General features: G+C 46.3%; 1 non-coding gene across 1 annotated transcript; it reads left to right on the top strand.

The window, feature by feature from the left end:
• Nucleotides 1–8,476: 8,476 nt before the first annotated feature.
• On the top strand, nt 8,477–8,644 carry LOC113835231. Its single transcript, XR_003484608.1, has one exon. It is a non-coding gene; the product is annotated as a U1 spliceosomal RNA (small nuclear RNA).
• The last annotated feature ends 15,869 nt before the right edge of the window (nt 8,645–24,513 follow it).

A 24,513-nucleotide genomic window follows, 5' to 3' on the forward strand; every position in this document is an offset into this window, starting at 1 on the left:
GAAGACTTACATATACGAGCACATTTTTTACATCACATCCCTGTGGGACTGTGCTTCAGTATTCTTGGTTTACAGTTAAGGGACTCCAGGCAAGGTCAAGGTCACAGCTAGTGAGAGGTGAAAAGCTTGCAAGCTCATACGGGAAGTCCACAGAGTCCTCCTCTACAGTGAAGATCCACCCCCTATCAGTCATAGAAATCCTCCTGGTTTTTGGAAATACCAGACTCATCATAGAAGCCTGACCGTGAGGCAAATATGGAAGTTGTCAAAATAGGTAACAGGTGGAAACAGAAAAGTATGAGGGAGCATTAAGCTGGAACCCCATTAAATACCTGAATCTTACCCTCCCCAAGGAACATAGTCCTATCCACTCTACATGGCTAAACACTGTGACACAGGAGGAGAGAATTCAGTATTACCCAGGTAGGTAGGAAGTGGTGGTAGAGCAATAGTTCACTTTGTCCTCTCTACCCAGCATGCTCTAGGGACAATGGCTCTAAATATACTGTTTTTTTAGAGCTCTAGAGGAAGAAATAGGGTCTTTTTTGTTGAGAGTTTCTTTTCTTTTCTTCCTCTTTCTTCTTGCCCCCCATCCCCACCCCAGACAGGATTTCTCTGTATAATAGCCCTGGCTGTCCTGAAACTTACTTTGTAGACCAGGATGGCCTCAAACTCACTGAGATCTGATTGCCTTTGCCTCCTGAGTGCTGGGATTAAAGGTGTGTGCCACCACCACACTACTTATTGAGAGTTTCTAAGACACCTTTGGTTTGCTTAATTTTGTGGTGCTGGGGCTCAGGTCTAGAGCCCCAGTAGAGTGTTAGGCCAGCACTGTATCATCGACCTAAGCCCCCAGTCCCCAAGGCACATTTGGGAAGTGACAAGGGAAGCAGGAAGTCCTAGTCAGTTCCCTTCCCAGGAGACTTGTCTGGTAGATAGTTGGATAAACTCCAGGGCTTAATTTGGCTCTAGGCAGACTTGAGGCCACAGTTGCATGGTGGGAAAAGCAAGTCCTAGGGGAAGGTTAGATTACAGTTAAGTGACGTCTCTTGGTCTTGGACCACCATGGGGCTAAGTTGTGCATGGAAGTGAAGGCCCTGCGCACATGCCTTCCTATGGCTTTTTCATTGCCATGTGCTCTCCTGGGACTCTCGACATCATGAGAAGTTCTCCATTCTCTGACTCTAGCCTCTAGCTGGGGCCTTTTTCTGTAATCTCAGGCTTGTACCCAGCAGCTTTCTAGGCAGCTCTTGGGGAGGCTCCCAGGGAATCACACACCCCTTGTCCCAAAGCAAGCTCCTCCTCTTCTTACTCTTCTGCCTTTTATCTTCACCCTCTGTAATGGGACTGGCCTTCACTAACCTCTTCAGTGGTGTCCATCACCTATAGAGAAAGACCAGACTCCTTGACTGGAAAGCAAGAATCTTTGGTTGCCAGATCCATCCATCTACCTTACCCCACAAAAATCCCTCTTCATTAGGTGCCCCATCTCTTTTGCCATCCTAGTGTCTTTCTTCCTGGTTGTTGTCATTACCTGATTGGAATCCTTTTCTTTCTCTGATAGTTTGATTGCCCTCCAGAGCCCCAGTCCCCCAGCTTCCCCCTCCCAGGGGGCGGTTATCTCTCCTAGGCATCCTACGCCATTGGTACATACTCTCTTTGCATGATAGAGTGTGTCCTATGCATTTCCCGCTGGACACTAAGCTGCTGAACTCACTTGTTAGTGTTTTGTCAAATTGACACACACGCCAGGCGTGGGTGGCGCACACCTTTAATCCCAGCACTCGAGAGGCAGAGGCAGGCGGATCTTTGTGAGTTCGAGGCCAGCCTGGTCTCCAGAGCGAGTGCCAGGATAGGCTCCAAAGCTACACAGAGAAATCCTGTCTCGAAAAAACAAAACCAAACCAAACAAAACAAAAAAACCCAAACCAAACAAAACAAAACAAAAAAACAAATTGACACACGCTAGAGTCATCTGAGAAGAAGGGACCTCAATTGAGAAAATACCTTCATCAGATTGGCCTATCAGCAAGCCTGTGGGGCATTCCTTGATTTATGGTTGATGTAGGAGGGCCCAGCCCACTGTCAGTGGTAGATAGTCCTGGGCAGGTGGCCACAGATGCTATAAGAACAGGCAGAACTAAGGCATGGGGAACAAGTCAGGCTGCAGTGTTTCTTCATGGTCTCTGCTTCAGTTCCTGCCTCCAGGTTCCTGACTTTCTTCAAATAAGCCCTTTCTTCCCCAAGTTGTTTTAGGTCAGTGTTTTATCATGGCAATAGAAAGCATAGTTGGCCATCTCAGGAGAAAGTGCTCTGGAAAAGATGCTCAGCTCAGTGAGGGTTCCCACTGCCCAGAAACACTTCAGTGTGGAATTGAACACACACACCCATGGTAAATGACTACAGAGTTCTGGGGAATGGGCCTGTAGTTTGGGGCAGGTCAGGATTTTTATCCAGAGTAAGGGTGTGCATGGTGTAGGAAGGACAAATGCCTGGAGAAATTTGCTGGATGCCATGCAGCCCATGACAGTGTGTGGGCATATGCAATGTATATATGTGTGCATATATTTGTATACATGTGTGTACATGTATCATGTGTGTGTTTCTCAGTAACATATATGCTCCTCTGCAAGTGATGCTTGGTGACTTCCACTCTTCTATCCTGGATTCTGCTTCAACTTAACTGCCTGCCTGTGAGCCCAGGACTCTCCATTTGCCCTAATCATCTCACCAAACCTCATTTAATGGAACGACGAAGCAACACAAACCTTCTTAGGGCTCCAAAGTCAAATGTCCTCCTCTGCCTGACCCTGGGAAACGTGAAAGAGGAGAGATGTATCTCCGACCTTAAGTCTCTGGAGCATGGTTCCTGAACCTCCATCAGGATCACCTGGGGACAGTTCAACACCCAGCTCTGGGTTCCATTTCAGACTGACTGGTTTGGAATCTTCTGGGCTTGAGACTTGGGGCCTCTGTATTTAATAAGTACTTTTGAGAGTTTAAAAAAAAATTATGGGACCAGCATGGAAGCAGAGTTTTGGGACCAAATGACGGCTGAGCTCATGATATGAGTGAGTGTATTGCGTAATAACCCCCATCCCTTGTAACAAAATGTATGGAGAACTCGCTATGTTTGCAGCACATGTTTAAGTCATTTATGCCTTAGTTCATTTGTTCTCTGTAACAGCCTCAGAGGGCTGGCGCTGCTATATCATCTTTACTTTCCAGATGAGGAAATAGGGTGGGAGTCACTTGGGGAGATGGCTCAGTCTACAAAGCACTTGCTTTGCAAGCATAAAATCACCAGTTTGATCCCCAGAACCCATTAAAAAGCCAGGTTAGGCATTGTATTCATTTGTAATATCACTGCCAAGGAGGTGGAGACAGACACATCCCAGGGGCTGGCTGGCTGGCTAGCCTAGCTAAATAGGTGAGTTCCAGGTTAGTGAGAGTTTCTGCTTCACAAAACAAGGGAGGGGGGTTAGGATGACTCAGTGGATAAAAAAGAATTTGCTATACAAGCCTGGTAACCCGAGTTTCATCTTTGAAACACACAGGAGGGTGGGAGGAGAGAATGAACCCTGCTAAGCTGTCATCTGATCTCATCATGCTGTGTCATGTGCACCTAACCATATATTATGCATCCATGCACACACACATGTACACACAGTAATAATAAACAAGCAAATATTTAAAAATCCAAGGTAGCATCTTGAAGATGGTATTCAAGGTTCAAGGTTATTCCCACATGCACATTCTCTCTCTCTCTCTCTTTCTCTCTCTCTCTCTCTCTCTCTCTCTCTCTCTCTCACACACACACACACACACACACACACACACACACACACGCACACGCTCAGGCAGTGAATACATGTAGGTTCTTTAAGGTCCCCTAGGAAGTAAAGAGCTGAGGTTCTGAATCTGTTCTTCACTATGATATACAAGAGACCAGCATTGCTCAGCATGCACATGCTGCTACAAGTTGTGGATAACAAGTAAGTATTCATCAAAGGCAGAATTGAAACCAGACACAATGGGGCTGTCTGATTAGCCTCTCCATTCAGAGGATGCTAGTTCTGTGCCATCAACAACTCACCCAATTTCCTAATACCCCGGGGAGTGGTCCTGGAGTCACTTGTGCCCTTGATTCTGCAGATAAGGATGTAAAGTTGGGAATTACCACTTCTCTTCAGCTGGTGGCCTGGGAGGTCTACCATCTAACACTGCTTGCAAGCCGGATTTCCCTGCCCACATTGTTCTCTTGGTCACTCAACTTAAGGACACAGGGACCTAGAGTATAAATTATTTCTGGGACTGTATCAACTGAAAAGCAGTAGTGACGACCAACCAATCAGCTGGAAGCTCAAGGCTGGTTTCCTTAAACAGAAACTATGTCTCCAACATGTGTTCTGCAAGATGTTCACAGGAACTGGGCGCCAAGGTCAGTCATGGCGGGAATACCTGGATTACACAAATTTAATATCTCTCTCTCTCTCTCTCTCTCTCTCTCTCTCTCTCTCTCTCTCCATTCATCCTTTCCTCCCCCTTCCTTTCCTCCACCTACTTCTCTTTCTCTCAACTGAGTCTCAGATAAAAAAAAAAAAAAAAAAAAAAAAGGTATACCTTGTGATTCTCTGAGAGGCCCAGGTTGGCTTCAATTTGTTATGTAGCTGAGCTTGCCTCAAATCTGATCCTCCAGTCCCTGCCTCCCGAGGGCTGAAATGACAAGACATGCACTACTATACCTAGTGTATACAGAACTGAGGACCAAACCCAGACCATTTTGCATGCCAGGCAAACTCTCTACCAACTGAGCTACATCCCCAGCCCTTTATTTATTTAATTTAATTTTTATTTTGCTTTAAAAACTTTTTCCTAGTATCTAGTTTTATAGTATCTAACCTGAAAACCAGTAAGCAACAGCATATGTGCACATTCAGGCTTTCATGTGTGTGTTCTTTTAAGAATGAAGGCCTCCTTTAGGAAAAAGCATCCTCCAGGCTGCCTTCCCCAGCATAGGCAGAGGGAGGGTGACAGGGCCACTGAAGGGAGAGAGTGTGTCAAGCAGAACAGCTTCATGGGTGGTGAGGAGGAATATTGCCAGGTTTGCAGTTCTGCCCTGGGCTAGGTGAGGCCATGACCTTGACAGAAAGCTGAGAGCTGTTTTCCTTGGCAAAGGATGTTCACTCTGAGTTTCTAATGCAGCCTTCAGGGTTCTGTGATGGAGGGGGAGGGAGGTTATCAGACTTCATCTACAAGGTTTGCCCCTGTGACTTCCATAAGCCTGACTTTGGCAATGTTTGATGGGGGGTGGGGGTGGAAGCTGGCCCAGCTGTGGAGTATGACTCTCATTTGGTGGTAAACACTCTGTGGGCCACTGCAGCCCACTGAAGAATTGCTTCTAGGGCCTGTATGTTTTCTGAAGTCCTGAGTGGGCAGATTGGGCACATGGTGCCAGCTTTCCAGAGGCCCCGCCCAGAGATCAGAAGAGGGGTGGGCCTCTGCTGAAGGTGGGCCTGCTGTCCCATCCTGACTCTGACCTCGCACAAGCTGCTTAACAGCTAACTGCGGTGTCTTTCTCTGAGAAATAGAGAATGACCTGACTTCCTCTTAGTTTTTCCCCCTTCAGTGCTGGGAATCATTCTTGGGGACTCACCATGTAATGCAAACACTGAGCCCATGGAGCCACTTCATCCCATGAGACTTCCTAAAACCTTGATGAGGAATTCAAGAGAGGGTCATAGTGAGAAGAAGAAAAATAACAATCCCACATAGCCTTGTAGAATGGGGCTTACTTGGAATCCTGCTTCTATCTCATGTAATGTGAGGCTGCCCTGACCTACAGTGAGAGAATCCTAGGCCTCTCTAACTGGGCAGAGAGGGGGCTACCCTTCCCTTCTTGGTGGTATTGGGGATAGAACCCAGTTCCTCACACATGCTCACACACACATTCTATCACACATGATGGTGACCTATCACTGAGCTATATCCTAGATCCTCTTATTTCCTCCTTCTCATTTTGAGATAGTTGTTCAAATTGGTCTTGAACTCACTCTGTAGTTCAGGTATGTCTGGAACTTTGGATCCTCCTAGCCCAGCCTCCCAAGGAGCTGGGCTTACAAGTGTGTGCCACCAGATCCACCTTGGAGGGGATTTCCCTTTAATGGAGAGAGATAGAGAGATAATTGGTACCCAAGTTTACACAGGAAGTTAGTGACAGATTCCCAACAAGAATCAAACACGAGAATCTTTCTTTCTCTGATCCATCTCTGTGACATAGAACTGCTCTACAAAGTCAGTTAGCTACATTACTATTAAAATGGAGTTTCTGGTGTTCAAAGTCTGAGCTCCCACGATCTGTGCTCCCACTGACTGTAAAGAGCAAGGAGGCTACTTTTGCAGTGATATTGATGATTGCAGATGCACAGTTGAAAAGAGGGACATACATGCAAGGCTTCTGTGACAATCCTATCCTTCTCCCTCCTCGAAAGTAACAGCCTAAACAGGAAGCCTTGGAAGAAAAGTGTGATAAGGATGCTGAAGTGTAGCTCTCCACAATTGATGGCTGGGGGTGGGGGGCGTGTAGGAGGGGAAGGACTCAGCTCTATTAAGAGAGTTTGACCATGCTCCAGTGAGTATGTAGATAACACAAATCGGACTTTTTGGGGGAGGGAGGTATTTACATGGAAGGACTGGGAAGTGATTGTGATTGGGGTATATGACATAAAATTCCCAAAGAATCAATAAAAATACTATATTGAAACAAACAAACCAACCATGGCTCCCATTGCGTTCTCTTGGTTGTCATAACTACTGTTTTCAGTGCCAAGGGAAACATCCCTGAAAACTCTGAGTTGTTCTTGATTTTTATTTTCTTTTAAAACTCAATTCCAGGAAAATATCTAAGACAAGATGGCTTAGCAGGATTGTTCTTTTGTGACCCTGTTCTTTAAGTGTCCAGTAAAGAAAGGCTACTTAGTGTTGGGGATGGTAACTTGCCTGGGAGGCACGGAGCCCAGCATTTAATCCTTAGAACAGTATAAACCGGCATGGTGGCACACACCTGTAATCCTGGCAAATAAAGGCATGGGCCCTGCCTGGGCTACATGAGATTCTAGCTGAGAGAGAGACAGAGAGAAAGAGAGAGAGAGAGAGAGAGAGAGAGAGAGAGAGAGAGAGAGAGAGAGAGAGAGACTCCCTACAACTCTGCTCAAAGGCAAAGGGATGTGCAGATGTGATATTATCTGTGTTCAATAAACAGTTGAAGACTCAGCCCTCAGCTGGGGAGTCAGGCTTAACTGAGTTCTGGTCTGAAGCAGGAGGCACTTAGCCAGATAAGTTTCTCTTGCACAAAGGGAAATCAAATACCTTGTCCCAGACAGCAAAGCCAGGCCCACTGTATGGTACTGGAGCCTCCTTCCCATGAGAAGAGACCGAAGGACAGTGACTCCCCCACCCCAGGCTTGTACTTCCAGACAGTAGCATTGGAAGGGTGCCAGAGGGAAGGAAGGAGGCCTTGGTAATGTCCGCCCAACTCTTTAACATTGCTGAGCTTGTGCCCAATTGGACTCTGGACTTGCTGATAGGAGACTTGGTTGTGAACTAAGCTAACAAGCATCGGGGAAACTGCTGGAAGGGGGAGTGAGTTATTATTCAATATAGGAGGGAAACCACAAAGTGAGATGCAGCACACACAGTGTGCCCAGCTCTAGGGGTATAGCTGACCCCATGCCAAAGCTCAGAAGGGATGCTGAGGTTGGTGGCTGATGGAACCAATAAGCCCGAGTGTCTCAGAGAAAGACGTGTGGGAGGGAGAGATTCAAGGAATTTGTATAGTAAAATAAAAACCAAGCAGATGCGAAGCAACATCAACAATGAAGAAATTCCAACCGTAAATCTTATTAAAAATAGTCATTGGGCAGGGCAGCGGTGGCACACACGCATACCTTCAATCCCAGCTGAGGCAGGTGATCTCTGTGAGTTCAAGGCCAGCCTGGTCTACAGAGTGAGTTCCAGGACAGCCAGGGCTACACAGAGAAACCCTGTCTTGAATAACAAAAACCAAACAAAAAATAGTTACTGGATAAGCTCAACGATCAGGATAGAGTTTAGTTGGGGGCTGCTGAACACAATGAATGAAGTAATAGAGTACTAAGGCCTTCACCTGGAAACATGCAGAAAGCTTTAGAAATGCAAGAAGTGGGTACTCAGGTCTGAAGGCAACATCTCATCCCCCTCTCAAGGCTCGTGAAACACTCTGAAGAGGAGATAGCCAGGGTATCAGAGCTGGACACCCCTCCGTCCCCAACCCCCACCATCCTACATTCGCGCACCCCCCACACACACGGAAGAGGGAGACTTGCTGGGTTAGAGGGCTAGAAGCAGTGGGCGGTAGACAATCGAGGGCAATGGCAGGACTGAGTCTGATCAGAATGCATTATATACATGCACGCAGTCGTTAAAAATAAATGAAGAATTATTTCAACAAATGCAAGCCATCCCTCATTCAAAAAGGGAGTTTTCCCAGGGTGAGGCTTAGCCACTGCAATCCAGATCTTCTGACCCTGAGATTGCCCCCAAATGTGGGGACCTCTATTGTAAAGTTTGTGGTAGTGGGGGGGACTGTGTTAACAACTTTTCCCTATTAAAACTAAATAATAAGAATTAAGTGCAAGAGAGAACTTAGATAATTCAGTTTGACTGAGCAGATGTAGGACATATTGAATTGAATGAGTCCCAGAGGAAGAGACAACAGAAATTCCTCAAAGAGATCGTAACAGTTGTTTTTCCTTCTTTATTTTGAGATCAGTACTAATTGGACAATATAACACAGTCCTTCCCATGTGTACCTGTGTGTAGCTCACGTTTGCTGCCAGTATGGGACACATATGTGTATGGCTATCTATGCTGTCTTACTCACTGGTCACCTTGTGACACATGTGACAATTAGATGAGGCTGCTGGCTAGGGATGTTGGAGAGACTTGTTCAATGTCGTATGGTCAAAAGTGGAGCAGGTGCTTCAGTCTCAGGCCAAAACCTCCCAATCCTGGTAGTGTTTGATTCCTCTAGGATTCTCCCAATTTTTGTGGTGAAAGTTCCACGTGTTGGCCAATCCCCTCCGTACCTGGCAAACTGAATAGTGGGTCATTCTAGGTCAACTGCATAACCCTGGAATTTGACAAATGGCCGCTTGAATTCCATCTCTACAATTTATTGGCTATATATGTGCTTCAACTTTCTTGTGTACAGAGCAGTAATCAGAGCCAGCAGGTGGCTTGACTAAACTCCTCATGACAGATACTCAAGGAATGCCAGCTTTGGCAATGGAGAGATGGCTCAACAGGTAGAAGTGTGTGCTACTCTACCAGAAGATCCAAGTTCAGATCGCAGCACTCACCTGTAGCTCTAGTTCCAAGGGATCCAACACTCTTAGCTTCCTTGAACACCTGCACAAAGGCAGCATTCACTAGCACACTCATACATACACACACACAATCTTGAAATATGTTAACTTGTTATTTGTATTTTATTGCAGTTTGTGTTTCCTACTGGGCCTGGTTTCAGAGGCCTTGAACACAAGGAGGAGTGAGTGCTTGCCTGGGTTCAATTCTCAGCATGTAAAAACAATACAAAACAATACAAAACACCTTAGATTCCCAGGGCACTGTCTCTAAATCCCCACCCCCCCCCCCACACACATTTTAACATGCATAACAAGGTTTTCAAGTCTGCAGGAAACCACTGAGAAACCATTTAAACTCCACCGAGACTTTAGAAAACAGGGTATGCTTGGCAGTTTTGTGGTGTGTGGGTGTCATGAGCTGTGGCCAGACCAGCAGAGTTAATGTAAGGATGTAAGGTTGGGTCCTCTCCTAGGCAGGAGGGAGACAAAAGCCCATTGTTTGTTTTTTTTTCCCTAGGACCCGAGTCTGCCTGAGGATGAAACTTCAAAGCAATTCCTTGAGACCCCCTAATCCTCAGGCAGAATTCCCTTTTCTGTCTGTCCTGCTTCCTGACCCTGTTCCTGGCAGCTGTCCCAGGCTCCCACCTCTGCCCAGGCAGGCATTCCCTCTCCATGACCTCATCAGAAACAGTCCCTCCCTCAGGCCTGGACCTCTCACCTCAAATTCTTCTTCATCAGAGGCCCCTGAAGCCAATTGTGAGTGTGGGCTTCCTCGTCCACTCCTCTCTCTGAGGCACAATGGAGAGCCGGCTTGGGGCAGTGAGTCATCTTAGAAAGCCATCTGGCTGCTAAATGCTCAGAAATTTCCTAAAACAATCACTCAAAACACCTATGAATAGGTTCCTTAAAGGAAAATGTAAAGGACAAGAAACCAAAATACGGTCTAGGGTGTAGTTCACAGTAGCGTGCTTGTTTAGTACACATGACACTCTGGGTTTGATCCCTAACACTGCACAAAGCAAGCCTGGTGGGTAATCAAAGCCTGCTCATGCTTGCAGAAGGATCAGAAGTTCAAGACCTCCGTTGGGTACACAGGGAAATTGAAGGCCTCCTGGGCTACTTGAGACCCTTTCTAAGAGAGAGGGGAATGAGAAGTAAATTATAATTTGAGAATTTTGCAGTAGTGAGATATAAAGAGAATTATGGGACCTAGAGAGATGCTTCAGCAGGTAAGAGTGAATACTGCTCTTGCAGAGAACCTGGGTTTGATGCCCAGCTCAAAGCTACCTGTAACTCCCACTGCCACAGATCTGATGCCCTCTTCTGGACTTTGAAAACACCTGCATTCACACATGTGCTGGTGTGAATGTACACACACACATACACACACACACACACACACACACACACACACACACACACACAATCTTAAAAGAATTATTGTTTTGTTTGGTAAAAAGCCACACACTCAGTCAACAAGACTGGGATGTGTTTCTTTCACTCATAAACAATAACTAAAGGAAATGGTAAATTTCAGGGGTTTTTGTTTTTTGTTGTTTTGTTGTTGTTTTGATTTGCTTTTCAAGTCAGGGTTTCTCTGTGCAACAGCTCTGGCTGTCTTGGAACTTGCTTTGTAGACCAAGCTGGCTTGAACTTGGAGATCTGCCTGCCTCTGCCTCCTGAGTGCTGGGATTAAAAGTGTGCACCACCACTACTGCCCAGCTTTTTTTTTTTTTTTTTTTTCTATCGGAATCAGTAGACCTAGTGAGCTCCATCTGCAGTTCCATTCCATTAGGTTCCACAGACCTTCATGAGGAATTCTGGAACCAGATGACCTGCCTTCCAGATTTAGCATTTTGTGGTCATAGAGAGTAAATCTCTCCAAATTGTTCATGGGCTCATGGAATATCAGTATTCTAAGGAGGACACTAACTACAACTGCCTTTTTTCCAAAGAAAGGCCAGGCATGGGTGTTGTTGTTGGAGAGGGGAGAAGGGATGAAGGAAGAATGCCAGGTAAATCTGTCACCTCCATACTTTCCTGTGGTAAACAGGGAGGAGAGGGACTAATCTCCATACAGAGAATTCAGTTACTGCCTTGAACCCGACAGACCAATCTGGGAAACTAAACAGTATCTGAAAATGATACCCTTCCTCTCGGTCCGTGTGTGTGTGTGTGTGTGTGTGTGTGTGTGTGTGTGTGTGTGTGTGTGTGTACATGTGCACTGCATGATGTATGTTGGCATCTTCCTCAATTGCTGTCCACCTTGTTTTTTGAGGCAGGATCTCTCATGGAACTCAGAGCTCCGTATTATGCCCTGGACAGTGAGCCTCTAAGATCTGCATTCTGCCGCTGTCTCCCAGCACTGGGGTTACAGGTGTGTATGGAGTCAGGCTTGTCATACACAGATGCTAGGGTTTGAACCCAGGTCCTCAGGCTTGCCCTGAAAACACTTTACCAACTGAGCAATCTCCCCAGCCCCCTGATGCTCATTCCTTGAGGAGTCTGGAGCCAAGCCTACACCCGTGAGACCTGATGTCTGTAAGAATGTATTTTCCATTTAAAAGAAACACGTGCCTCCCACGTTCTTCTGGGAGTCTTGACAGATGACAAATTCAGTTGAATATACAAAAATCAGCTGCCCACAGCAGCAACAACTAAATCAAACTTGATTTCCTATTAGTCAATATTTCATGATCTCATTGCCAAGCCATGCTAATCACTCCCCCAACCCTGTATACCCCACCCCAAGTCTCTCCTTAGGCAGAATGTCTTGCCTGGGCTAGGCAAGGAAAAAAGCTAATTGATTTTCCTCTGACAGGGCTGCTCTTGTGTCTTCCAGTGTGGGTTTCTGATTGAGTCCTTTGTTCTTCAGCCATCCACCTGCAGGTAATTATCCAGTACTTAGTGTGTTCACAGCTCCGGAGTAGATGTTGGGGAGTGGGAACTCCTGTTTGCTGAACACATTGCACATGTCAGGCACTGTGTGAACACCACTGCAGTCTTTCCTCATCATGACCAAATATCTGACAAAACACAACTCAGGGTGGAATAGCTCCTTTTGACTCAGGGTTTGAGAGGAATACCACTCATCTCGGCACAGAAGGCAGGGTAGTGGGAGTGACTTGTGGCACTGTTTCTCACATGGATCAGGAAGAGAGCTCAGGTCAGAACTGAGGTGACTGTAACTCTCTAGACCTACCCCTATTGCCCAATGTCTAAACTCCATGTCCAAAAGATTCTACTGAATGAAAAAAAAATGAGGACATGGCTGCTCCTAGGTATGGTGGAAGAGAAGGTTTATTGTAGACATAAGGGAGAAAACAGCCAGAGGCATCTGGAAAGGTCCAGACTGCACAGGGGTGGGGTGGGGTAAGAGAGAGAGCTAAGAGAGCACCTGGGAACCGTGAGACCAAGAAACCAAGAGCACCAATATGACAAGAGATCGTAGCTTCAAAATGGCTGAGGTTCCATAGGGATCAGAGGCTGGGAAGGGAGGCCTAGCCCAGCCCTGGGCTAGGTGTTTAGGGTAGAGGGTAAGGTATGACAGCCAGGATGCCTCTGTAACTGGTACTGAGAGATGCTGGGAGAACCTGGCAGCCAGTGTCCACTTTGATATGTAATGTAGGCACCTCAACCCTTTGTCTTGAGTTTGAGACCTCATGTCTATGAGCTCTCAGAGCAGAGTCACCAGCTGGGGACATGCGCAGTTGGGGGTGGCATATTTCACATCCAAACCCTAACAGTCTCTCATTTGATTTTCAGAGCCACCTGTGAGGTTGGAGTTTTGATCCCCAGCATTATCTAGAAAGAGCTCAATGCTGAGCAGGTTCTTACTGCACCAGTTCTTAACCAGCATTTAGTTACTTCCGTGTCCTAGAAGGGGAGAATGGATATATAATGCTTTTTCTCCAAGAGTTTGTAGTCTGTGTAGATGTATACAGCTACAGCTTGAACTATAGACCTGAAGGCTAAGTAAGCACCAATACAAGGGAGAGCATTTGACTTTAAATGCACTGAGAGATGAGACCATTGTGGACTGGATGGTTGTGAAGGTGTGCCCGTACCAAAGGCAGAAGACTTGGAGTAGGCAGCCGCTGCACAGGAATAACTAGGCAGCAGCATGGAAGGACTCAGAGGCTTAGACTAAAAGATCAGAAGTAATTTGGGAGGGGTGGGGCACGGCACATGGGTACAGAGCTGTCAGAGGGTGTTCTCAGCGTGATGCTTTATCTACAGGAATAAAGATATGAAGAGAACGAAGGGAGACGCGAGCGGCCACTGGTGTGTGGGTGGGAACAGAATTGCCAGAAGAGGTCAGGTTGGGGAATGGCATGTCCTCTCCTGGGTAGATACTGGAATCCAGAACTCGGGGATCTAGACCACACATGAAGGGGATTGAGTAATTAATCTGGATTCTTTATTTGGAAAGCATACCTTAGCTCTCAGTACATCAACTTCGTGTCATCAAAATTCAAGCTAACACAGAATACAAGTAATCAAATTCCCTCCCCTATCCCCACTATGGAGATTAAGCCTGGGGCTCCTTTACTGAGCGCCACCCATTCCCAGGCCCCTTGTTTACTATTACTGTATGTGTGAGTGTGTGATGTGTGTGTATGTCAATGGGTTGGGTGCACCTGGCCATGGAGGTTCAGAGGACAACCTTAGGTGTCAGTTCTTGGGAGACCTTTTGATTGAGATGGGATCTTTCGTTGGCTTGGAACTTCACTACACAGATTAGGATGGCTGGCCTGTCAGCTTCCAAGATCTACTGGTCTCCTCTTCAGATCTCACCCTTTCTGGGAATACAGGCATGAGTCACCAAATCTGACTTTTTATGTGAGTTCTGGGGGTCAAACTCAGGTTCCTGTTATGCAAGCATTTACTGACTGAATCAATTCCCAGTCCATTAACTTTAAAATTTATTTGAGACAAGAGCTTGTTAAGTACTAAGGCTAGCCTTGAACTTACGATAGTCACACCTCAGCCTACAAAATAGCTGGGATTGCAGACCTGTGCCAATAAGCCCAATACTACCTTTTTTAAAAAGTATAATTATCTGTCTAAAACCTAAATATCCCATAATACAAAAGTAAGCAAGTGAATGTGGGAAATATTGGAAATAAGGAGGTTGGGTGGCATGCTGTTGAGATAACAACGTTGAGAACTGACCAAAGATGTGGAGCCATGTGTGCAGATTCCGAACATGCCTTAGAAGCAGGATGCTCAGGGCATGGTGACTGATGGGTAAGAACCTAGGGAGAGGAAAGTGTCAAGGACAATTAATGCCTAGGCTTCTGGCTTAGATAAGTAAGTAAAGCCTGAGATGAGGGAGTGCAGAGCAGGAGCCAGGGTGAGGCAGGAAGCAATAAATCCCATTTTCAACACAGGGAGATTGGCATCTAACTGAAGTATTCACTGTGCATTTGGCTCTGTAGGTCTGACACTCTGGAGAGGGATCTCATTAGAGGCATAGATTGAAGAAGCACTGGCTTCAAGGTGGTAAATGCAGGCACAGGAATGGATGGATAGCCTTGCCCTGCAGAGCTATGTAGAGTGAGAAATGGGACTTAGGAGAGAGGCTCGAGGAACCACAATATTGAAGGTCCCATGCCTCTAGGAGCCCCTGCAAAAAGCCTTCCTCACTGAAAACCAGTGCTGTCTGTGTGAGGGGTTGAATATAGCTGAAGTGATAATTAGGATCTTGTCTAGGCCTTGTAAGGTACTGCTTTGTTATTTGTATTGCTCACTGAGGGAAGTCAACATCACAAAGAAACCTCAGAAGGCCTGTTGGGAGACAGCCCAGTCAGTGCCTGCTATTCAAGCATGTGTTTGACCTCAAAAACCCATGTAAAAATCCAGGCATAATGTACTTGTAATATCAGGCCCAGGAAGGTAGAGACAGGTGGATCCTTGGGGCTTGCTGGACAGTCAACTTGGCTTACTTGGTGAGTCCTAGGCCAATGAGGAACCCTGTCTTTAAAAACCAAGATGGGTCAGGCAGAGGTGGTGTATATGCCTTTAATCCCAGCAGAAACAGGTGAATCCCTGTGAGTTTGAGACAAGCTTGGTCTATAGAGTGAGTTCCAGGACAGCCAGGGGTACACAGAGAAGCCCTGTCTCATAAAACTATAACAAAAAACAAAACAAGATGGGCAGTACCTGGGTGATAACAATCAAGGTTATTCTCTGGCCTCCACTCCACACACATATATGTGCACATACATGAGCATGTGTGCATGTGTATACATAAACACACACTGTAAAAAGAAGTCCTGTTGAAAGGCCCACATGGAAAGAAACAGGCCTCTGAATATCAGTGCTGATTTGCCCCAGAATGCATTTAGGCACAGCCCCCAGCAGACACAATTGTGATTTAATGAGAGACCCTGAGCCAGAGCCTGTAGCTGAGCTGCTCTGGAATCCCTTACTCACAGAAATCATGAGAAATAGCAAGCCAGGACATTTGGAGTTGTTTTATTATGCAACAAGAAGCTCTTATTGACGTCTTACACACTCTGTGGGGTTCTAGGTGACTTCGCCCATCCCTTAGACAGCAGCCTAGTTGCAACTGCATCTAAAAGGTGTGTACCAATTGTGTGTTAGGTTGAAATACTGGGCCACATGCTCAGACATCCTGCTGTGGGCAGAGCCTGTCCCACACACAGATTGATAACACGAGCTGTTTTGCAGACAGGGTTTTAGTGTGAGCTTTTTGTGCAGAGCTTCACTGACGCTGTACTTTCGTGACGTAATGCTGATGGACGTGAACTTGAACAGCTTCACATCGCATAATTAATGACATTCCATTTCCATGACAACTCCTAATTAATCATGCCTGTTCCCATGAACTTTTAGCTTGTGGGAGTCCTAGCTCACATGGGACAGTAAATTATGCTGGCTTATCTTTTAAAAGTTTCTTTGAAACAGGGTCTCATGTAGCCCAGGCTGACATCCAACTTGCTTTGTAGCTAAGGATGACATTGAACTCCTTACCCTTCTGCCTCCACCTCCAGAGTGCTGGGATCATAGACGAGCACCATCATACCCAGTTGGGCATGAAACCCAGCTTGGTGCATGCTAGGCAATCACTCTATCAACGGAGCTAAATCCCAGCTCTAACCTATAATTTTTGGAAGGCAGAGCTGGGTGGTTGCTACTTCTAAGGACCCCCTGGACCCTAAGTTTGGCACTGGGGTTTATCAGTCCCCAAGGTTAGGGTTTAGTCCTTTCACACCTGCTTCCCCTCTGCTAGCATGGTACCTGGCACACCACACTAGCTCATTAAATATTTGTGAATACATAGCAGATGGTGAATAATTAATGAGCCGTGCTCTGCCTCTTCTTTCCTCACTCACAGAGTTAAGACAAAAATCCGTTTGGAAGGTTCAGCCTGTTTGATCTCTGTGGAGGGATATGGAGGAAGTATATCTTGTATTTTCTCACACTCTGGGCATGTGGAGTCGGAGGTTACAGACCTGGGGTCCTGGCCAACACTTCTCTCCCTTTGGAGAGCACCAGTATGAAGGAGAGTGTCAACAACAACCATGGTGGGAACGCTTGGAGACATCAAGAACATTTGTATAAGGCCTCATGGGTGAGACTTCTCACCAAAGAAGTCTTTGGTGAGGCCCATTCTTGGCCAGGAGGGCCTTCTGGTTTCATTTAGTGGCCAGGACTTTCCAAGGCTCCTGCCACCAGTTCACAAAGATCCATCTTCAAGAATGGCAATTCCCCACTGACTGCTCGCTGGCCAGGGCTCTCTCAAGTTTCTCTCCATGTGTGTCTTTCTATAGGGCTTCTTTAAAAACAAAACAAAATTTCAAATACATTTTTATCTATTAATTGTTTAATGTGTGCCTGTGGAGGGGGCAGGCATACCACAGCACATGTGTGGAGGTCAGAGAACAACTTTTGGGAGTCACTTCTCTTCTTCCATCATGGGATCTCATGGAATTCACTCAGGTCATCAGCTGGCATCTTTACCCTCTGAACTATCTGCTGGCTCTACGTGACTTCTTAAATGTCTTTATATGATTCTGGCTTCTTCAGAGTGAGTGATGCATGGTACCAAGGCTCAAATGGCAGTGACTAGTAGCTGAGAGAGACATTAGCTTCTCAAACAGGCTTAGCCAAGTGTCCCTCAATCTGCTGCAGGGAGGCACTTTGATTTTCCAGACACCCAGTGGATTTGTGCTTGGCTCTGGCTATTACCATCATTTCCACAAAGAAGCAAACCAGTTTTTTTCCACCCCCACACGTTGGCCACTGCAGGGCCAGAAAGCCAGTTGCCAAGCTGGTCCAAACCATTCCGGGTTCATCGCCTGGGTGATTTTGAGCTCATCATGAAGACTTGGTGACAAGGGCTAGGAGCTGTGGCTGAGGGGGAAGTGTGAGATCCTGTACGCACCGGGTGGCCATGGCCACCACAGCTCTTGAGTCTCCATGATGACTTGCAGATAAGCCCAGGGAGATGGATGACTGAGGATTGACAGGGCCACTTGTCCTGGATTTGGGTAGTCTGGGGACACTGGGCCACCTGCTGCTGAACTACTCCTAGCAAGAACGCGTGTTTCTGAAATTAGACACCTTACAAGGCTTGCCCTCACTCCTCCATTTATAAGTGACTGAGGCAGCTGGTCTTGGAAAGGAAAACACAACACAGCACAACTGTGTCCAGATAGGCTCAAAGGCTTGGGGTGCGGTGGGGAAAGGGGACTTCTGGTGTTCCAGTTTGAACTCAGAGATGCATTTCTGCATTGTCCCTCTGAGCTATAAAAATATCCTTCCTTCCTCCCTCCCTCCCTCCCTCCCTCCCTCCCTCCCTTCCTCCCTCCTTCCTTTCACTCCCTTTCTTTTTGATGAAGTCTCATGTGTTTCAAGCTGCCCTTAAACTCCCTATGAAATCAAAGAGGACAGTGAACTTCTGATACTCCTGCCTCCACCTGGCAAGCGCTAAGATTGCAGGCACGACACCATGCTTGGTTTATATGGTGCTGAGGATCAAACCCAAGGCTTTGTGCATGGCAGGCAAGCACCTTATCCGATGAGCTACACCCCCAGCCCAGCCCTTTCTTTTATAAATGATCTGTTCTGAGTCACGCACATCCTAGGGAGATCTGAGTCCATACAAACCTTTAGCTCACATCATTCAGTCATCTGATTAATCACATGCTTCAGAGCACAGTTTGCCCAGTTCAAAGAAATTCTCTTGCTAATGTTTTAGGGACAATGATTTGCAGTATTTAATTTTTCAAATATATTCTAACTACAAAGATTAAGCTTTTAACCTTGCAACTTTGGGGAGTTAGAAGTAGAATATTTTAAGCATATTCTTTGATAACTTCATACATATATACACAGTATCTTGATCATATCCACCCCAACTCCTCTTCTCCCACCTCCCCTGGACTCTTCAAGCACAACCCCTTCCCACTTTCACATTTTTTTTTTGTTTGTTTGATTGTTTTTTTTTTTGAGACAGGGTTTCTCTGTGACTTTGGAGGCTGTTCTGGAACTCTCTCTAGGCTGGCCTCGAACTCACAGAGATCCATCTGCCTCTGCTTCCCAAGTGCTGAGATTAAAGGCGTGCGCCACCAACGCCCGGCTCACATCCTTTTTTTTTTTTTTTTTTTTTTTTTTTTTTTTTTTTTATAGCCTATTAAGACTAATGCGACCTGTATGCACAAGAGTGTGGGACACCAGCCATCTGAACAATGTGAGTTTCCTGACTTCGTGAGAATCTGCAGAGACAGCTAGAAAGTGTATGCTGAAGAAGGGCTCAGTGGGTATAATGCTTTCTGTGAGTGTATGAAGACCTGAGGTCTCCAGGAGCAATGCAAGGCTGGACACAGTAGCCCACCCAGCTGTAATTCCAGCACTCCTGGAAGCCTGTGGCTCCTTAGCCTGGTATATGTAGCATCAAGCAAGAAACCTTATCTCAAACAAGATGAAGATGAAGACTGACACCCGAGGTTGTCCTGTGACCTGCAAACATCCCCCCATAGATAAACAAAGTAAAAAGCAAAAATGTAAATAATGCCCCTTTGACTTTTGTGTGTTTTGTGTGTATGAAGCGTGTGTGAGTGTGGGCACATACATGACACAGTGCTCATGTGGAGGTCAGAGCACAACTCTCAGGAGCCAGTTCTCTCCGGTCACCTTGCTTTGAGGCAGGGTCTCTTGCCTCTTTCAGTTTGCCTGCTTAGCCACACACTTCAGGCTAGCTGGCCAGAGAACTTCCTGGTCTTTCTCCCGTCTTCTCTCCCATTTCCCTGTGAAAGTGCTGGGAGTACAGACGCCAACCTCTATTTTCAGCATTTTCACACGGGCTCTGGGGATCCAAACTCAGGCTGTCAGGCTTGTGTGGCAAGTACTATCCTTCCCCAGAGCCCTCTTTGACTTCTGAAGCCATGCTACATCTTAGTGATTTATTGTCCTATAAAGGAGAGAGAAAAGAAAATATAGGAACAAGTGATCTCCTACAGAGAGGAGGGGTCTAGCCCTGCTGCAATGTGTGTTTATATAAGACAGCAGAGGGAATTCCTTCCCTGAATTCTTTCCCTGTGCCATCACAAGGCAGGGTTACTTGTAACCCAAGAAAGGGCTTCATGGTCCACTGCTGGTTCCCCACCCCTCCAGGGTCCTTGAAGGTAACAGACAGCCTCTGCTGTTCATCGAACTTAGAGCATTTTTACAAGCACATCTATTTTCATTCATAACACATTTTTAAAGATTTTATTTTTTTAATTATGTGCATGTCTGTGTATATGGGGGACATGCACCCAAGTACAATGCTCTTGGGGGGCCAGAAGAAGGTGCCATATCCTTGGAGCTGGAGTTACAGTTGGTTGTGAGCTACCCAGTGTGGGAGCAGGGAATCAACCTTGGATCCTCTGCAAGAGCAGTATGTGCTTGGAACCTCTGAGCCATCTATCTCTCCAGGCCCCTCACTCAAGACTAAATATTTACCTGTCCTGTTTACATGACATCACAGGCTACATATATGTACATACTTTACACTTAAAATACACATGTAAATATATGCAAATAATTAACATTGAGTGTCTGTAAACACTATTTTCAGAAAGTTGTAATTCACCCTTTTAAGTATTTTATTATTCCCCTTTACAGAAAATGAGGCACACAGGCAAAGATGGAGTTGAGCCCAGTCTGCCTGAGTGTTGTGGCATATGCTGACCTATCAGCGGATCCTGGCTTCATAAGGACAAGAAAATACGATGCTATGGCCTGGATCCTTAGCATCCTCCAAAGGCCCCAAGGCTTGGTCCTCCAAGGTGGTGCTTTTGAGGTTGTGGAAACTGGTAAGTGGAGCCCTGTGGAGGTTCGTAGGCCACTGAAGCTGTGTCCCTTTGGGACCTCAGCCTCTACCTCTTCTAGCTCTGTGGCTGTTGATGTGAGCAGGCTTTTGCTTTTCTAGAAGCAATTTCTTGCCACAGGGGCAGAGCAATAGAGTCAACATGGGCTAGACTGTGAGCCCAAACAACCCTTTTCTCTTTATAAATTGTCTTAGTTGGCCAACATACCTGACAAGTAGAAGCTTGGGAATGCAGAGGGGGATGAAGGAATCTTCCTGGGGGTGCGGATGGTGAGAGAAGTTCTCACTAAGGAGGTGATCTGTGAACTGAGAGTCCTGCAGGCAGCCGAGAATCATGGCGGTGGGAGCCCCAGCGCTCTGGAAGCAATAAGACATTTTCAGTGCTTTGTGGCCCGTACTGTGGCAGGGGCTCCAGGCTTTTGATCTGTACATTTCCTCGGCTTACATCCAAGCTTTTGAGAGCCATGCATGTGCTGGCTTCAGTCAGTTTTTGTGTGTGCACATGTTTGCATGTGCATGTGTGGAGGCCAGAGGTCAACTTCTTTTGTTGTTTAGGGATCATTCACATTATTTTTTTTTCTTTTGACACAGAGTCTCCCATCTGGCCCAGAACTCACCAAATAGGTTAGGCTGCTTGGTTAATGACATATATGCATATGTCTACCAACCCAGGGCTGTGATCATAAGCATGTACCACTATATCCAGCTTTTCTCTCTCTCTCTCCCTCTCCTCTCTCTCTCTCTCTCTCTCTCTCTCTCTCTCTCTCTCTCTCTCTCTCTCTCGGTTCTGAGGATTTGAACTTAGGTCCTCAGGTTTGCACAGAAAGTTCTTTACCCACTGAGTTATCTCCCAGCCCTACAGTGTGCTCTTTAAGTTGCTCAGCAATTCTGGGAGTAAACTCTTTCTGTTCTCAGTGGGCAGTTAAGAGAGCTCAGGCTCAGAGCTGTATTGACTGTGTATGTGTATGTCACTGGTCTTGTTAGGTTGGGGCTAGATTTGAACCCAGGCCTGTGTGAGCTTGCTGATTAACCTTGATATCATTTGTATTCTCAGGGAGACGTGAATACAAATCCAGTCACTCCAGACAGGGCAACAACCACAGATCAAAGAAGTGATTTCATCTGTGTTTAACTTGGTGAACCAGTAGATTTACCTGAGGTTACTTACAGGAACCTTGGTAACCTACAACATCTGCATCACTGATATGTCCCCACCCTGGCACTGGTGACAATCCCTCAAAACTGCATAGATGGAATTTCCCCTTCAGCTAACTTTGACCTTCCTGAGGACACTTGCAGAGGGGTCAGAATTACATATAGCTGGGTGGGGGCAAGCGTGGCTAGAATTTTAGTTGAGGGTCTCATGGTCCTCCCCCATTCCTTCTTTATACGAGGGACTGTCAACAGGCCTGATCTTCAGAGGGGCTGGTTGGGTTGTCACAGCTGTACTGATTAATATAGTAACGGCCATGTTAAGCCCCAGGGACTTGCACAATACTTAGCAACCAACACAATCCAACATAGCCTTTTCTTGTTGACTTAAGGGCATCACAGGGAGCACAAACCATGTCTCTGCTGGGAGCTTGAATGTGGAAAAGGGACCTAGTTATCTCTTGGGCTATTGATGTCTGATCTGCACTGCTTTCCTATACTTGAGGGACTGTTAAACTTTACAACAGGATGATGGAGTTTTATAGTTCTATAAATAGCTCCGTCTGTTCTGTCCTGAGAAATTTTGTTTTAGGTTCTCGCTTTGTGATCTTCTTTGTTCTTTGTGGCTGCTTCTTTAAGCCAGCTGCCTGCTCATCTATTTCTATAACTTCCACATATCCAGGCAGGCATCCCCTACTCTATCGCCAAACAAAGGCTGTGGAGGAAACTAAAGATGTTCAGATGAACTAGGTCTGAACAGTGCCCAAGAGAGAAGACACACAGGTTGCAAGGGTGGGGTGGGAAGTGGAGGGTGGAGCTGGGAATGGAGGGTGGCAGTAGGGGTGGGTTTGCCTCCCGGCACAGCAGCCCAAGCAGACAGAGTGGAATTTCCACACAAACGTGTGAACTGGGGTTGAGATTAAGTCTTTTTATGGCCTAGTTTCCTGCCCATTCCCACTAGGTCAGTTTGCAGGATGGTGACAAGAGCTAGAAACTCCAGATGTTACCCTGGGCCCTATCAGATGATGAGGGATTGAATAGGTCCTTGGGAAACATGGCACAGAAATTGAAAAAGCCTCCGAGGACTCTGAGGCCATTCTGTGAGGTGGTCAGTAAAAGTAGCTTTTTGTTTTTGACAGTAAAAGCCATTACATTACATCCCCATATCATTTTACTCATAATTAATGTTACTTTTAATTTTATTTTCCTATTTGAGGCAGAGTCTCATGACATAGCTTAGGCCGGCTTCAGTCTCCTGAGTGCTGGAGTTTCAGGCATACACCACCATACCTGGTGTGGCATTGATGTTCCTGTGGATTCCAGGTGAGTGGTGGCTTGAGTTTTTCCTTTTCCCCCAGACCATGAGATCTAGTTCTGCAGAAAGAGCTCTGTGGGCAGATGGATTTCATGATCCATCTCTGACTTCACTGCACACGCACCACATGGCTGTTTTTCTTAGGATGTGGTCCCCAAGGGTCCAGCTGACTTAGCTAAGGATTGAGGATGATAGTGAGAGATGACTCCATCACACACACCCTCCAAACCACTGGTGCATTTATTAAACTCTTGCCTTGAAAAATCCCCTGGCCATTTCTACTAATCCAGATTTCTGCTGTGTTTACTAGCCATTCTATACCCTGCTCATCATCTTGCCTATTGCAAAGTTTCTTTTCCCACATGTTTGAATTTCTTAGCACTTTTTGCCCAGTTTGTCTCTTATTTCACACCCCCCCCCCCCGCCCCAGACACCAGCTGTATAGACTCGGGACTCTCCAAAACTCTTATTTCATATTTTATGTGGAGAAAACAATTGTGTTTCCTCCACCCTCCGCCTTGTTAGATATTTTGTCTTTCCATCAAACCCCATTCACTCACTCATTCATCTATTCAACAAGAATCCTCAATAAGACACCATACCTGGGTCTAATGAAGATGCAAAGATGAGTGGATCCAGAGCCCATGAGTCCAGGGTCCACAGAGCTGACCTGTAAGGGATGAGATAAGAGACAAACTGGGTAACCATAGAGAAGACAGAAAGTGCTAAACCTTCAAGTGTGTGAGAAGGGAGGCCTTGCTATAGGCAGGCTGGTGAGAGGGTGCAGCAGAGTTTGGGTCCTGGAAGGTGAAGGCAAAGGCATCATATCCGAGGCAGGGGAATGTCTGGGAACTGGAGGGGACAGTTTGAGTGGCAAGAAAGATCAAAGTACTTGAAGTGAGTTGTGAGGCTAGGTGAAGTCCTTAGATTAATTTCCCTCCCTCCTTCCCTCCCTCCCTCCCTCCCTCCCTCCCTCCCTCCCTCCCTCCTTCACTCCCTCCAAATCCTAGCTCTCATCTCAGGCAGGGTTAGATGGGCTGAGTGCCTTCTTACTCTTGGACAGCAAGGCTTGACCCTCAGGGCACTTTTAAAACTGTGTTAAGATTTAATTTTATTTATGTGTTTGAGTGTTTTGCTTGTATGTCTGCACACCATATGCACATAGTGCCCACAGAGACCAGAGAGGGAGGCAGATCTCCAGGAACTGGAGTTACAGATGATTGTTAGCCACTATGTGGTGCTGGGAATCAAAGCCAGATCCTCTGGAAGAGCGAAGACTTCTTCAGCAGTTGAGAGCAGTG

Source organism: Cricetulus griseus, chromosome 4 (assembly GCF_003668045.3).
Source record: "Cricetulus griseus strain 17A/GY chromosome 4, alternate assembly CriGri-PICRH-1.0, whole genome shotgun sequence".
Lineage (NCBI taxonomy): Eukaryota > Metazoa > Chordata > Mammalia > Rodentia > Cricetidae > Cricetulus > Cricetulus griseus.